The sequence below is a fragment of the Canis aureus genome, chromosome 34, assembly GCF_053574225.1.
Source record: "Canis aureus isolate CA01 chromosome 34, VMU_Caureus_v.1.0, whole genome shotgun sequence".
NCBI lineage: Eukaryota > Metazoa > Chordata > Mammalia > Carnivora > Canidae > Canis > Canis aureus.
This window is the reverse complement of record NC_135644.1, coordinates 26,538,449-26,554,094: the sequence shown is the minus strand read 5'-3', so window position 1 is coordinate 26,554,094 and position 15,646 is coordinate 26,538,449. Positions and strand designations below refer to the sequence as shown.

General features: G+C 34.7%; 1 protein-coding gene and 1 long non-coding RNA gene across 15 annotated transcripts in view; one reads left to right on the top strand and one right to left on the bottom strand.

Moving 5' to 3' along the window:
- Window positions 1–15,646, top strand: part of PKP4 (plakophilin 4) — a 233,909-nt gene that overhangs the window by 1,633 nt on the left and 216,630 nt on the right. The gene's annotated exons all lie outside the window — the stretch shown is intronic.
- Window positions 13,181–15,646, bottom strand: part of LOC144304581 (uncharacterized) — a 52,895-nt gene continuing 50,429 nt past the window's right edge. The window contains exon 3 of the long non-coding RNA XR_013371517.1: window positions 13,181–13,643. This is a non-coding gene — a long non-coding RNA (uncharacterized LOC144304581). The remainder of the gene's footprint in view (window positions 13,644–15,646) is intronic.

Here is a 15,646-nt window from a genome sequence, read left to right as displayed (position 1 = left end):
TTTTTTCTCGTCATGCTGGGTTGTGTTTAGACCTCTTATAATACATGATGAATAGAAACAGAGAAGCAGTGTTTGGTCAGCGATGGGACAGATAGAACTGTCTGGTACAGCTAAATTCGGGGCGTGTCAGTTACCACTGGAAGTAACACGGGGACAACACAATCATGTATATTTCAAGATGTAATTTATTAGTTGAGGTCGTCGTTCTTTTTGTTACCGAGTTTGACTGAAAAACATAAATAGAACCCTCCAACTTTTAAAGAATTGTAGTCATGTATAAAAATCATAATGATGCATATATATTTTTTGGTCGAATTTTATTTTCTTTAATGCAGAAAAGCAGATTTTTGACAGTGCTTTTCTAGAATTGGACTTAGATTATTTTATTTTAAAAGGGGAAGTAGAAGACAGCTTCTCTTCTTGAATGCAGTATATTGCTATAGAAGTATCTTCTTGTGCCTGTGAAACAGTTATGGAAATGGTAACATGAAAATGAGAACAACTGAGGTCCAAAATAACATTTCTGGATGTTGAAAAGCATACTATGTGTGCCTTTCTTTGACACAGTTTGCTCTGGAGGTTGAGTTTACTATAAGCCTCTCCACACTTGGTTATTTTGTATCAGATTCAGGAAAATAATAAGTTGATTGTCTAGCTGTCTTCCAATACCTACTTTGTGTGGAGCAAATGCATTGAATAGTATAAGATGAGAACCTTTTAGTTAGGACTCAACAGAAAGGAAAGATAGAAGGGGGGAAATAAAACCCAAAACTTTGCACCTGGAAACGTTGCGTCTTTTGCCTGCTACATTGTTTTTCAGGTATGTCCTTAATCTGTGGATCTTTTAATTTAGAGGCTTAACTCTAAATTAGTAACACTGTATTGGATATTGGGACGTGTTTATAGATGCCAACAGGAAACTTGTTATGTAACAATATCATATTACAACAGAGTAGAGCACCTGCTTATTTGATTTGATGTGAAGATTAGAAAGTAAAAGCACTTTCAGTTTCTCTGCTACATTAGAAATTGAAACAACTGGTCTAAGTGTATAGGTTATGTATATACATGATTGGCTGTACAAATAGTTTTACTTGCTTCAAGTAAAGGTAGGCTTTTAGTTAGAAATATATTTTAGTTGTTATAGATATTTGAAGGGAAGTTTCAAAAATAGTGATCATTCACAATCAATAACTGTGTTTTGGCCAAAGTCTATTCCCTCACCAACCCCCACTATTACATAAGAAGAAGGTGCTGCATTTCACATATTGTATGTTATCACATATTGTATGTTATGCTGAAGATTCCAAAGATTGTGGAACTAAGTGTCTAGTTACCTTAATTCTTACCTATGCTATTTTGAAGGGAGATAGTGGAATAGGATAGTGATGGAAAGCATAAGAGAAGGTAAGCAGAAAATAGGAGCAGCTGGCATTCATCCAGAAAAAAAAATGTTAATGCTGCATTTACAAGCTGAATGAGCCAAATCTACTTTTGTAATTCTGATATATTTTGACTTAAAAAAACTATTCCCAAACTCAATTTAATAAAGACTTTAGCAGTTGTATGACCTTGAGTATTTGAATTAAGTGTATATTAAGTCAGAATTGCAGTCTTTTTCCTTTACTATACAAATTGGGAAAGTAAATTTAAAACTTTTATTTTTATTTATTTATTTATTTTTTAAATTTATTTATTCATGATAGTCACACGGAGAGAGAGAGAGAGGCAGAGACACAGGCAGAGGGAGAAGCAGGCTCCAAGCACCGGGAGCCCGATGTGGGACTCGATCCCGGGTCTCCAGGATCGCGCCCTGGGCCAAAGGCAGGCGCCAAACCGCTGCGCCACCCAGGGATCCCAATTTAAAACTTTTAAATTCACTTAATTAAAAAATTCAGTTATTGATAATTTAAAAATTGAATTATTTCCTTATTGTTGGTTAAGAATTGATTTGAATAGAGAATTTTTATATCCTAGAAGATGCAAATCACTTGGGAAGTCCAGTCTCTCACCTGACCAATCCAAAATATTAAGATATTTTGATAATGCTCTATAATCTATTGTTTGTTTTTCTATTTCAATCAAAAGATAAATCCCTAATTTGCTTAATTCTAAAATGGAATCATAATAATGAAGTCATATCTTCATTATTAACTGAAAGATAAAAGGTTATTCTAGGGTTATTCTAGGGCATTAACATTCATGGAATTGTATGTCACTTTGGGAAGTTGCCTTCACGCCTTCAGTGTACTGGGAGATAATTACTTCTTAAGTGTTAAATGGTTTTGTAGTGCCTTTCCTGCACTGAAGGTGGAGGAAGAATCTGATACAGAACACCAGTGGACTGGTTATGTTTGGAAAATTAGGTAACTATTTCATGCCCAAACTGTAACTACATATAGTTGCAGCGAGAGAGAGAGAGAGAGAGAGAGAGAGAGAAAGAAAGTAAAACTTTAAGCATAACTGGATGTAAGGCTTCATAAACTACCGGTAAGTGGTGATAGCAATCAACAGGTCAATTTGACACCCAGCTGTGAGAAAAACACGCTTCTTTTAGGATAAGGAGATAACGACCCTAGCTCACAAAGATCAATAATTCATGTGCTTGCTGGTTTCAGTTGAGAAGTTGTATGACATTCAAATGTTGCTTACATTATCACTTTAATAATTCAGTGGAACTATCTTCATCTTTTGGGGACTATGTTATAACTAAGTTGAGGATATTAAATGATGGTGCTCTTCAGTTTGCTGCAGGCATTCTGTTTGTCATTCGTCTAAGTTTTCTTTTTATAATTTAGATTTACTTTTATTTGGTACACTAATATATGTTAGCTACATTCTTGATCATTTTATTATTCATAGTCTTGATAATATAGTTTATTGTGATTAATACATAATGATTCACTGCAGATGATAAAATGTCATTATATTGTAAATGTTTAATACTATAAAATATATAAATTAAAACATGGAAATGTCTGAATTATTTTAAGTCATGTCATTGTGAAACATTTTTCTTGAACTGAAAAATGCCTCCCAATTGGGTAGATGCCAGTCCCTCAGACAGATAATATATCATATAGCCCTCATAAAGTCTAGAACTCCCAAATGAGAGGTGGAGAGGGAGAGGGCAAGTGAATCAATAACCCTCTTTCTTCAACAGCCAAGACATGTTTGACTTCTATAATTATTGTCTATGTTAAATATAAATTTAAATATAAATTTAAGGGAGTTGTAAATATGCAAGGAAGTCTATTCTGTTCTTACCTAATATGGATTCTCTCCCTTACCTCCCTCCCCCCAAAACACACACACCACCACCCAATGCATCTGTCTGTTTGGAGAGGCAGAGAAAGTTCCACTTTCCACTTTATATAGAATTTGGTGCTTAGTATTCCAAGTTGAATTTAGAGTGGATGGAAGTTTTTGTCATAAAAATGGCATTATATATGAAACTTAGGTAAAATGTGTAGTTGAAGAGGGGTTATCAAAGTACTCTATAGAATTTGGGGTCCTGGCCTGTTTTTCATAGACACCCACAACTGACTTACAAATAGACTTTTAAAACATTGAGTAAGTGGTGTCTGAAATTCTAGGCCATTGTAAGCTCTCTCTTAAATTGCAAACATGAGGGGGAGGTGAAAAGCACCCTACTCCAGAAATTAGGAGATCTAAATCTTATGGCGATAAACCATTTAAGAACATTCAGGTTTATAGCCTCCTCCTTTTGAAAATGCAGTGTTTGGATTGCATTGATCTTAGATATATTTCAGCTCAAGATTTCCAAAGTCCTCAGTATTTTTTTTTTTTTGTTCTTTTGTTTTCTATGAAAAGGTTTCCTAAGCATTCGTTTATTTACTCAGTCCTGTTTCTCCTTCTATTGCAAATCATATCAGCAAGGAAGTTGAGGTTCTCTTTTGAGACTTTTGAATTTCCATCATGCTCATCTTAAATTGTTTTGTTTTCCTTTTTTAAAGATACCATTTTGGGGAGGTGAGGAGAAAAGGTATACAGTGTTTTCAAGGTCTTGGCCATCTACCCTCACCCCTCATCCAGGATTCACCGTGGTAGTTTAGGCCAGAAAAAGTCCCTGGGCTTTCACCTTGACACCAAGTGAAATACATAAAAAGTGTCATTAAGGAAGTGAGTGAGGTATTTGGTTAGTAGCCAGACTGTCATAGGTGAGTTCTGTTTGCTAAGTGTGTGATTTGGTAAATTATTTATCTCTCTGGATCTTGTTTTACTCATTTATAAAACAAAGTAATAAAAATATCTACTTCAAATGGTGGTTGTGAGGATTAAATGAGTTAATACATGTTAAACACTGGAAGCTCCAGGGCAGCCAATACCTTTAAGTCATTATTTTTGAATTGTGATGTTTAATGATACTTTCTTTTTTTAGGATTTATTTATTTATTTTTAGAGAGGGGAGAATGAAGGAGAGGGAGATAGAGAATCTCAAGCAGACTCCCCACTAGCACAGAGCCCAAGGCCAGGCTGGATTCCAGGACCCTAAAATCATGACCTGAGCCTAAAGGAAGAGTCAGACACTCAACCAAATTGAGCCACCCAGGTGGCCCCTTAATAATATTTTTGTAGCATCTACCATATATTGGGCAAATTATTGACTTGCTTTCACCTTAGTCAACATAATTATGAATCTAAACACTATTTCAGGAAAGAAATAAACTACTAAAGAGAAATTATGAGCTTGGTAATTTGCAAGAGATTGCCCATAAGGAAGAGAATCCAGCAAAATAAATCAAAGAAGGGCCCTTTTAAAATAGGGAACTTAATACTTTTTTTCAGGTAGGCAATACGTACAGGCATGTAAAACACCACTATCCAATGCATGTAAAAAGTTTGGTTAAACATTTCTTAATACACTCATGTTTAAAAGGTAAAGTCTGGTAGCATTATATTGCAGGGGTCAGAGTGAAAATACTTGCAAAATGTAAAACATATATTTTAAATATGTATATAACTATGGCATTTGTAATTCTAGTCATTTTATGCAATGTCTTGCTTGTCAATACATGAAGAAAGTGCTAGTGTTAATCATTTATGAGCTAATATGCAGATTGTAAGTTAACTCTTTAAGCTGCCTTTTCTGTCCAGAATTGATCACCCTTGAAATTGGTAGGAAACTGCCAAAGCAAGAAGGACTAGAAGAGAAGTTTGGAAGATAATTGATGTAATAAACCCAACAGTCAGACAAATGATTTAAGAGATATGAAGAGTCTCTAGTTCTAGACCTAGCTGTACTACTAAGCTGTGTGTGTCCCATGAGTAAGTCATTTAACTCCTGGGCTCTAGTTTTCTCATGTGTAAAATGAGGGAGTTGGACTAGATGCTCTCTAGAGCCCTACTACTTATATTTCACTACTCTTAGAGTATTACACATTCCAGTCCATTTCATTTTTTTCCCTCAGCAGTAATGGAGACCATCTTCTCAAGAGTTTATTACAATTTACTCTTTGGGATAAGGGGAGAAACTTGAAGTTGTATACCTGAAATACTCATAAAAATGTGTTGTGGCTAGACAGGTATTTGACCCCATACTGGCTGAATTAGTAGCTAACCTCTTGTATTTGTTTGTTAAGTCAGTCTCCTGTGTACTTTTGAGGCTTAGCCTCTAATTGAGACTAAATTTTCTGGAAGTGGGATAAAAATAGAAGGGGATTTAGGTAGTGGTTAGAGGGACTAGTCTTGTTAAAATGAGAAAAACACCTACCATTTGCTTTGGTTTGATTTGTTCTCAAAGAAATTAACTGAGACAGAGTTGTTCCTCTGAAAGCATCTTGCTTTTCCATGAATACTTTATGTGTGTGGCCTAAGAACTCACTAATTTGTATATCATTATAGAATATAGGTATCTTTGATTTAGTTCTAATCTTTGCACATAGACAATGTACCATTGTTCACAAACTGGTGGATCTCGACAGAATGATACTGTACTTGATTGAATTTGTGCTCCCGGGCTCCAGGGTCTTCCTTTTTGCTTTTTTTTAAACAATTGAAAACTCCATTGAGGAGAGCTGCTCTAGATCCTGCTCCCCTACAAAGGGGAGAAAAAAAATCCTTATAGAACTTATAAATGTATATGTTCCCCATAAATAGTAGTTTAAAAATAATTGGGATTGACTGTTTTTCTTTGCTAATCCAATAAGTACATTATTTTCAAAAGGAGAGTCAGTTATACTACTAATGCATGCAATATTAAATTAATTTTCAATGTCATGATCAAAGTAAACACTTGAATAGGCTTTTCAGCTTCCATACCTTCACAAAAATTAGAAACACTCACGTAAAATGGAAACCAGTAATAACGACTTTGAAGTGAAGTGCATCATATTTTCTGACACCTGTACCCTAGATTGAATAGGAAAAAAGTACTGATCTAGTTAGAAGTAACTTGTTATTCCTGAGTACCACCAGGAGTCCAAGCAAGGGGACTGAACACAATTAGTGCTTCATTTATTTACTGGAGCCCTACTGTGTGTGAAGTATTGTGTTCTGTTTTGGAAACCTCTTATTTAAAAAGATACAGGATTCATTTTCACTCCATTCAAGCAACTTTCATTAGTCCCCTACTCTGTATCTTCAGACTTTGCTAGGCCTCATGGCCAAATAATGATTTCCCCCAGGAGTTTTACAGTCTGTGTTGGATTCAGTATTGAGAGTCTCCATCTTTAAGGAATCTGTGATTGATTTTACAATGTAGTTGGGAAAGATAAGATACATGAACTGGTAAAAAGGTGTCCTAGAAAACTTTGGTATATAAATAAACATGCAGATTTTTTCTGTGTTAGGAATGAGCTGTAAAATGACTTTGTATTAACTAGGTTTTAGCTAAATCTCCTTTTTAGGTATGTGTTACTTGATAGGTGCTGCATTAACCACTGTCAGTGACTTTCTTTGGAAGAAAAGACCTTCATCTGAAAAAGTGCTCCCTTGCCAATAATAGAGCTTTCAGAAAATATTTTAATCATGAACCTGATTATTTTAGTTATATTTCTTGGAATACTTTACCACATAGCCTATATAAAATAATTGATTACAGTGAAAATGAATTATTTATGAAATACCATAATTCTTCAAGACTTGCATTTTAAGGAAGTTCTTATTTTCGTACAGTAGTACTTTGGCTTATTGTGCTTTGTGTTCTTTATTCTTTATGCAATTTGTGTGCCTTTATAAGTCCAAACTTATTATCTATTATTGAAAATATTCCCTTCCGTTGGTATGAATAAACAGAAGAATGTTTTGAAAATCTCTTGTGACATCTGCTAGAATAAATAGTCTCATTGAATCTTACCTTGAATTTCAGACTGATGCACTGATGGGAATTTTCCACTTATTGTCAATTTGTCAATGACTGAATAAGCAGAAAAGTCAGTTTTTCTTAAAGCACTGAAAAAAGAATCAGAAAACTCAGTTTTCAGACTCAGTTGTCAGACTTGCACAAGAACTGCTATTATTTTGAGACCTGTGACAAAAAATCATCTGTTAAATGTCTAATTCATACTGTCAGCAGATGAAAAATATATGTTGGTCTGAAATCTTTGGACAGTATATTGGCAGGTGTCAGTCTTCAGAAATATTGTTTGTGGGTCATTTGTTTGGAGCTCTGAACACAGTTTTCCACAGAAGCAACATAAATCCAAAAATTCACCATCCTAAATGTAACTGGAATGTATTAGTTCCAGGGTCCCATCCTCTTCCTTTTCCTTTGAGCTATTCAGCAGCAGGGACTTTGTCTTTTTGTGTGACTCTAGTCTTTCTAGATACCTTATATGAATAAATTAGTTTTTAAAAAAATATTTTTATTTGGGCATAGCTGACACACAATATTACATTAGTTTCAGTTGTACACCATGGTGATTCAACTTGTCTATATGTTATGCTATGCTGACCTCAAATGTAGCTATGATCTGTCACCATGCTATGCTATTGTAGTATCACGGACTTTATTCCGTATGCGGTGCCTTTTGTTCCCATGATTTAACTCATTCCATAACTGGGAGCCTGTATCTCCCTCTCTCCTTCACTCTTGTTGCCCATTGCCCCCCTCCTTTCTGGCAACCATCGGTGTGTTCTCTGTATTTATAGGTCTGATTCTGCTCTTTGTTTCTTCTTCTTCTTCTTCCTTCTCTTCTTTTTCTTCCTCCTCCTCCTCTTTTCCCTCTTCCTCCTCCTCCTCCTTTGATTCTATATAGGAGTGAAATCATGGTCTTTGTCTCGGTCTGACTTCTTTCACTCAACATGATACCTGTAGATGGATCCGTGTTTCTGCAAATGGCAAGATCTCATCCTTTTTTAAGACTATGAAATATGTCACATATATCACATCTGCTTTATCCATTCATCTATTGATAGACACTTGGATTGCTTCCATATCTTGGCTGTTGTAAATAATGCTGCAGTGAGCATAGAGGTGCATATATCTATGAAGTAGTGTTTTCATTTCCTTTGTATAAATACCTAGTGGAGGAACTCCTGGATCATGTGGTATTTCTAATTTTTGAGAAACCTCCATACTGTTGTCCACAGCAGCTGTACCAACTTACATTCCCACCAACAGTGCTTGAGAGTTCTTTTTTCTCTACATCCTCACCAATACTTGTTATTTCTTGTCATTCTGATGTTAGCCATTCTAACTGGTGTAAGGTGATAATCTCATTGTGATTTTGATTTGCATTTCCCTGATGCTGAGTGATGTTGAGCATCTTTTCACATGTCTGTTGGCCATCTGGATGACTTCTTTGGAAAAGATCTATCGAGATACTCTGCCCTTTTTTTTTTTTTTTAAATCAGATTGGTTTTTTTTGGTGTTGAGTTGTATGAGTTTATATATTTTGGACATTAACCCCTTATGAGATATATCTTTTGCAAATGTCTTTTCCCATGAATGAATGAGTTTTAAATTACAATTTTTTTTTAAGATTTTTATTTATTTATTCATGAGAGACACGCAGAGAGAGAGAGAGAGGCAGAGACATAGGCAGAGGGAGAAGCAGGCTCCATGGAGGGAGCCCGATGCGGGATTCGATCCCTGGTCCCCAGGATCATGCCCTGGGCTGAAGGCGGCGCTAACCGGTGAGCCACCCGGGCTGCCCAAATTACAATTTTGGAATACCTTCACCTACTACTCTTGGGTAAACAAGAGTTTATGCAATCCTCTTTCCTTTTATAAACTGTCTTAGACCCTCAGAACTGTTTATCATGCATATTTCAATGGGAAAATTGCATTTGCTTTTTAAAAATTACCTTTGTAATACAACTTTCTAGGTAAATAATTCATTATGGCAAATTCCTTATTAAAAACCATCAATTAGAAGATTTGTAAGAGATTTGTAAGAGATTGATTCATATTCATATTAATTGCCTGGATTATAACCATAGTGACATGAATTTTTACATAGTGCTCTTTCTCAAACTATTCATATGCAGCCATCAAAGCACCAAGACCAGCTTGGTCAGGCTTTGGCAGTATGACTTTGGGCAAACTTTCCATCTTTTGTGAATTAATAATAACTTTTACATACCGAACTTATGAATTGAGGTCAAAAGTATATGTAATTTAAAAAAAAGTATATGTAATTTTAAACGTGAAGTTATTCAAAGGAAAAAATATTACTAAAAAAATATTACTAAAATGGTATAATTCATGCTATAAAACTACATAAACATTAAAAGTATTAAAACGGATTTCATAGCTTGTTTTAGCCCAGTGGGAGCCACAAACTTTTGTTTGATTTAAATAGTGTAGTTAGAAATACTCTTATACATTTTGGTGGTGCTTCCCCCAACTTGAAGTAATCACAGTGGTAAAATTTGAATAAATAATAATTTAAAATTAAGTTTTATTTGTGAGATTATTATGAATTTACATGTGGTTTTAAGAAACAGTAAGGAGATCCTGTATACCCTTAACCTAGTTTACCCCAGTAGTAACATTTCGTAGAACTATAGTACAGTGTCACAACCAGGATACTGACATGGATACAATCACAATACAGAACATTTTCATCACTACAAGCATCCCCCATGTTGCTGTTTTACAGCCAGGCCCTTACTTCTCTTTCACTCACACCCCCTCCTTAATGTCTAGCGACAACTAATTGTCCTCCATTTTTATAACTTGTCATTTTAAGAATGTTATATACATAGAATAATATAGTATGTAACTTGGGGGTTTTTTTGCTTATTTTTTGTTTTTACTCTGCAAAGTTCTTTAGAGATTCATTCAGGTTGTTACATGTATGAGTATCTCTTCTGTTTTATTGCTTTGTAGTACATAATATGATGTACCACAATTTGTTTAATCATTCACCTGTGGAGGACATCTGGGTCATTTTTAATTTATAATAATTTTCAGTTTACAAATATAGCTGCTATAAATGTCTGTGTCCAGCTTTCTATGTTACCATAAGCTTAGATTTCTTTGAGGGAGATATCCAGGAATGCAAGTGCTGGATTGAGTTACAATTTTTTTTTAAGATTTTATTTTTAAGTAATCTCTACACCCAACATGGGGCTTAAATTCACAACCCTGAGATCACAAGTCACAATCTCCACTGACTGAGCCAATCAGGTGCCCCGAATTATAATTTTTTTTAAAGCTTTCTGTAATTATACATTGAAATACATCAAAACTCAGTAATTTAAAAGGTAAATTATAAAAGCATCTATAAAATATACAGACAGCTTGTTTATTAAATATATATAAATTATTTTGTTACTGATTATTTGTTGCTGAATAAACTCCTATGAGTTTATTTTATTTTTAGGAAAACTCCATTCATTTTAAGTGGAAATCATGAAGTTGCTTTGTAGCAACTTCAGTGTTTCTGTTTTTCTGTTTTGTTTTAGGGAGCAGGTGTATTCAATTTCTGATAATACTATTTTTAAATGCAGTTTTTAACATTGAATTTTTTTCTGAATTTCATCTATGTAGGATGTGAGTAATCATAGGTAATATTCCTTCAAAAAAGATGTTTTTTTTGTGTACCATTCCAACAGGCAGAGTAGATATACAGTGAGGACAGCAGTATCCTTGTGTGATTGGAATTGATCCAGTTCTCAGGTAGAAGATAATAAGCATACCTGATATTTTTAAAGGCAGGGATTCTTTCTTTACTAGAAAAGAAGACATGTTTTTTTAAAGCACAATTCTCTTACTTTCTCCCCTTTTTTTCCCACTGTCTGCTTTTTGCATAATTATATACAGTTTCTGCCAGAGAAAAATGTTGAAATTGTGTCTGGCCCAAATAAAGTCTTTACTATTGATAATTTGATTTTTTGAATTAATGTCCTTTCTACCTGGAATGTCAAATATGTTTCCTTTTTAAAAAATACTACCAGATAATTTAATTAGTTTTATATAATTTTCTGTATTATATATTTAGTTTAATATTTTTATCAATGCTTTTAGCATTCAGAGTCTTCTGATATCATAGCTGGGAACATAACTAATGACCACTATCAGTCCTAAAATACAACTTCTACAGTACCATTTTTTTAACACTGTGCTTTTTTAAAGCTTTGATCCTTTCTCTGTATTTGAACGGAATAACCTCAGTGCCCTTTAATTTCCCAGTATGATCTTCCCAACAATTTGTATATTTCCCGAAGGTTTTTCTCTAGGTAACTAGTATGCCCTTCTCTGCCGAGTGACCCCGTGGTTTTCTTTCTTCGAGGTCTCAGTGACCCTTCCTTAGTGAAGCCACCTTTGGCCCTTTGTTTCTTACCACTTTGCGAATAACTGCTACAAACATGTGTTATGTTGTGTTCGAGTGGTTTCTGTGTCTCTTCATGGCTATGTTGTAAGCTCTGATCAGGTTGGAGCTGTGTCACAGCCATCATTGTAGCTCTCACCTAGCAGTGTGCCTGCTGTTCATTATACACCAGATGCCTGCTTTGGGTAATGAACAATTAAATACTTTGTTTACAACCTTAGTTGTCCCTGTCTCCCCTAACTTTCAGTAACTCCCAGTTGTTTACCCTACAGTATGGCTTCAAACCCCTTAGCCTGCCTACCATTTAAGTCCCTTTACAATAATTACTCTCCTTCCTGAACCTTCCACATCAGCAAAACTAGTTTCTACTCACTGTTCCTTTCCTTCCTGCATCCTACATTTAAGTCTTTCTTTGTCCTCAAAGACCTAGTTCAAATATTGCCTTGTGTGGGTGACTTTTTAGGATCACTCTGGATGACCATCCTCTCTCCAAACGTTTTTACTTGTGCTCTGGCTTTTAATAATAAACTCTCCATGATGGTTTTTCTCTTGTTATATTTGATTGTTAATCTCTACCTATTAACTTTTCTCTTGTCTCCTTCTCCCAAGTAGATTATAATCCCTTGAGGGAAGGGTTCTTGTCTTGCACATTTGCTACCCAAGTGACACTTTTCAAGTAGAGGTGGTGCCTGTGGTGGTGTTGCCAGGCAGACTTATCCTCTAATTTAGGCATACCGAAATGTCCATGAAAAGGCAGTCTCTCATTTGTCCTTTAATAGTTATGTGCATAGCACCTACCATGTAGCAATCTTTAGTATATGCCCCTTAGGTATATTAGTGACCTCAGTAGCCAAATAAGCTACTTATTTTGATGGCTGATTGTGAAATAAGCTGTATTAAGTGAAATTTTGCTTCTCTAAGTTACTGCCGTCACATTGAAAAGAGTGAAACCTATGGCTAAGAAAACAGACTTACCTCTTGAAATTTTTGTTTAACAACAAAAAGACTATCTACTTCTGAAGCTACAGAGTTGGGATGTTCACTATAGTAGCTACTGACCTCATGGGCTATTTAAATTTTTTAATTAAAAATCTAGTTTCTTATACTCACTGGCCACATTTTAACTGCTGGATAAATACACATGACAAGTAGCTATTATTATTATAATAGGCAGAAACAGAATGTTTCTGTCATTGCAAAAAATTCTGTTGGAACTTATATAGAGAGTAACTGGGACCAGTTATAAAAAAAGAACATTGTAGATGCTTTTACAGTAACAAAGCAAAATAGTCTAGCTTTATAGTCTTCAGAGCACTTATATTAATACTCATTTAATCTTTTTAATAACTGTAAAATAGGTGATATGCTACCTTCATTTCACGTGCAAGGAAATTGTGAGCATCACAGTGAGGAATAAAAAGAATAACTCTTAAAGGGCATCAAAATATACTTTTAGTTTGTGGTTCAGTTCTTCATACTGAAACATAGTTGTTATTTAGTAGTAAATATTTGATTAATGAATTATGGAAAACATTTGATGTACATGACTGTATGTTATTTTTGCTTTCACTTAAAATCTCACCAAGTTAAAAAAAATCTTGATTGTCTTTTGAAATTTTCAAGAGAGCTCAGTGAATTCTAGTCAATAACCATTTTCTTCTGAGGCTCTGTGCTAGGCATGAGGAGGGATGTGGAAATGATGCAGAAAAGGTCTTATCCTTTGTTAATGTTCTACACTAAGGATATTAGCTCTTAGAAGTGATACTATAGTAGCATTTGAGCCTCAGAGATTCCAGAAATGTCATTATTGATTAAAGAAAGGCTTGATTGTCTTCACTTATGTAGCAATTTCAAGTCCACCGGAGCCTTTTACTCTCCTCCATTTTATCTGTACGCTGAGACCTAGAGGGGTGGCAAAGGTACAAAAGGCAAAGAACTTATTTTTGGGAAGCTTGTATTAAAACTCTCTCCATAATTCTAAGGATAAAAGAAGGAAAACAGTTGTGCCATTTGTAGTTTTGCTTTGGAAATTTTAAATTAAAATTGCCTGGAACACTTAGAAATTTGGGTATATGGAATAAGTCAACCTACATGCAAAATACAGTATTATATTCATTTAGTATATAGACTGAGCCCTTGCTTCATAGTCATCCGGAGGTTAAAGCAGAGTCCCCCTTCTCTTGTTTCTTCCTTTAATGCTGACTTAAGACCCAGACATTTCTTCTTTTTTTTTTTTAATTTTTTCAATTTTAATTTAAAATTTTTTAAAATTTAAATTCAAATAATTAACATATAGTGTATTATTAGTTTCAGAGGTAGACTTCAATGATTCATCAGTTGTAACACTCTGCTCATTACATCACATGCCCATCATCCAGTTACCTCATCCCCCAACCCCCAAAGACCCATACATTTCATCTGATTTTAAATGTCCATAAATTAACTTCAAAGCAAAAATGCTGACATACAATTTGATTTGCTTTAAATTGATATACAACTGGGCAGCTCGGGTGGCTCAGTGGTTTAGTGCCATCTTCGGCCCTGGGGCATGATCCTGGAGACCCAGGATCCAGTCCCACGTCAGGTTCACAGGATGGAGACTGCTTCTCTCTCTGCCTGTGTCTCTGACTGTCTCTCTCAAGAGTAAATAAATAAAAATCTTTTAAAAAAATGATATATCTTAACATTTCATGTTTTTAATGTTTAACATATAACAAATCTATGCGATACAGACTGTGGTTTTATTTTTCACTGCTTTTATTTTTTATTTATTTTTTCCACTGCTTTTAAAAAACAAGGTGATTGTCCCTCCTCACATGAACACGTAGGCTGTAACTAGTATCCAGGCCACCTCCCTCTTCTGTCTGACTCGGTTTGATTGTAAAGACATGAGAGCTGATAAGAGTCCATCTGAAGATAGTTTTTCATTCACTTTTTCTGAGTTCATTGTAACTTTCGGTTTTGAATTAAGCTGCTTAAAGCTTTTTGGAGCAGAGAAAAGAGCTGAGGAAGAATGCATTTTCATTCTGTATCTTTTAGAAACCATTTGATAAGCTATGTTTAAGTTTTGGCTATCTTGTAGAATAAGCCTGAATAATTTAAACATGTTTAATTTTTCAATAATCAGAAGTGTTTAAATGCTTTTGTTAAGTTTAATGCAATAACTTAAATGGAACTACTTTTCAATGACTAGTGCTGCTTTTCTTTGAAAGAATGCTTAGTTCAGTAAATGGCAGTTAATAGAAGGAAATTATCCTGATTTTGTAGCTGTGAATAAGATTGGAGAAATATTAAAATAGGCATTCATTGATATTTAGGTTGGATACTACTGCTTATGTCAAATCAACTAAATGAAGAGATGAATCTTACTTCCAGTATGTCTCCTCTCATATGTGTGATGAGCTTCTGTTACTGCAGTGATGTGCACAATTTGAAATAAAGCACAGTTCTTCGTGTCAGCACTTGAAGGCTTTTTTTTTTGACAACAAGCAAAATGTTAGACATTTCAGTGTGAATAGCTCTCATGATCCAGAAAATACGAGCAGACAATTTAATTGTTCTTGACTGTAAAAATTAAATCTGATACTAAATTTAATCCAGGAATCTATTCATGTAGGATTTTTCCCTTATTTTAAACAAAAATTAAACTTGCATGTCTAAGCAACTACATTGATGTAACATTCAGAAGAAAATCCATGCTAAGTGATTTATAACCCATCTTTACTCACCCGTTATTATTAATCATACCATCTTTAAAACTTTCCTTCCAGGAAGCCCACTCTTGGGCCATTATTATTTCTTCTTGATCTCTAAGGCTCTGAAAAATTCCTCTGTCCTGGGTGTTCAAGTAGTGTTTGTTGAAAGGGGCTTAGACTCGGCCTGGGACTTAGGGTAGGACCAGAGTG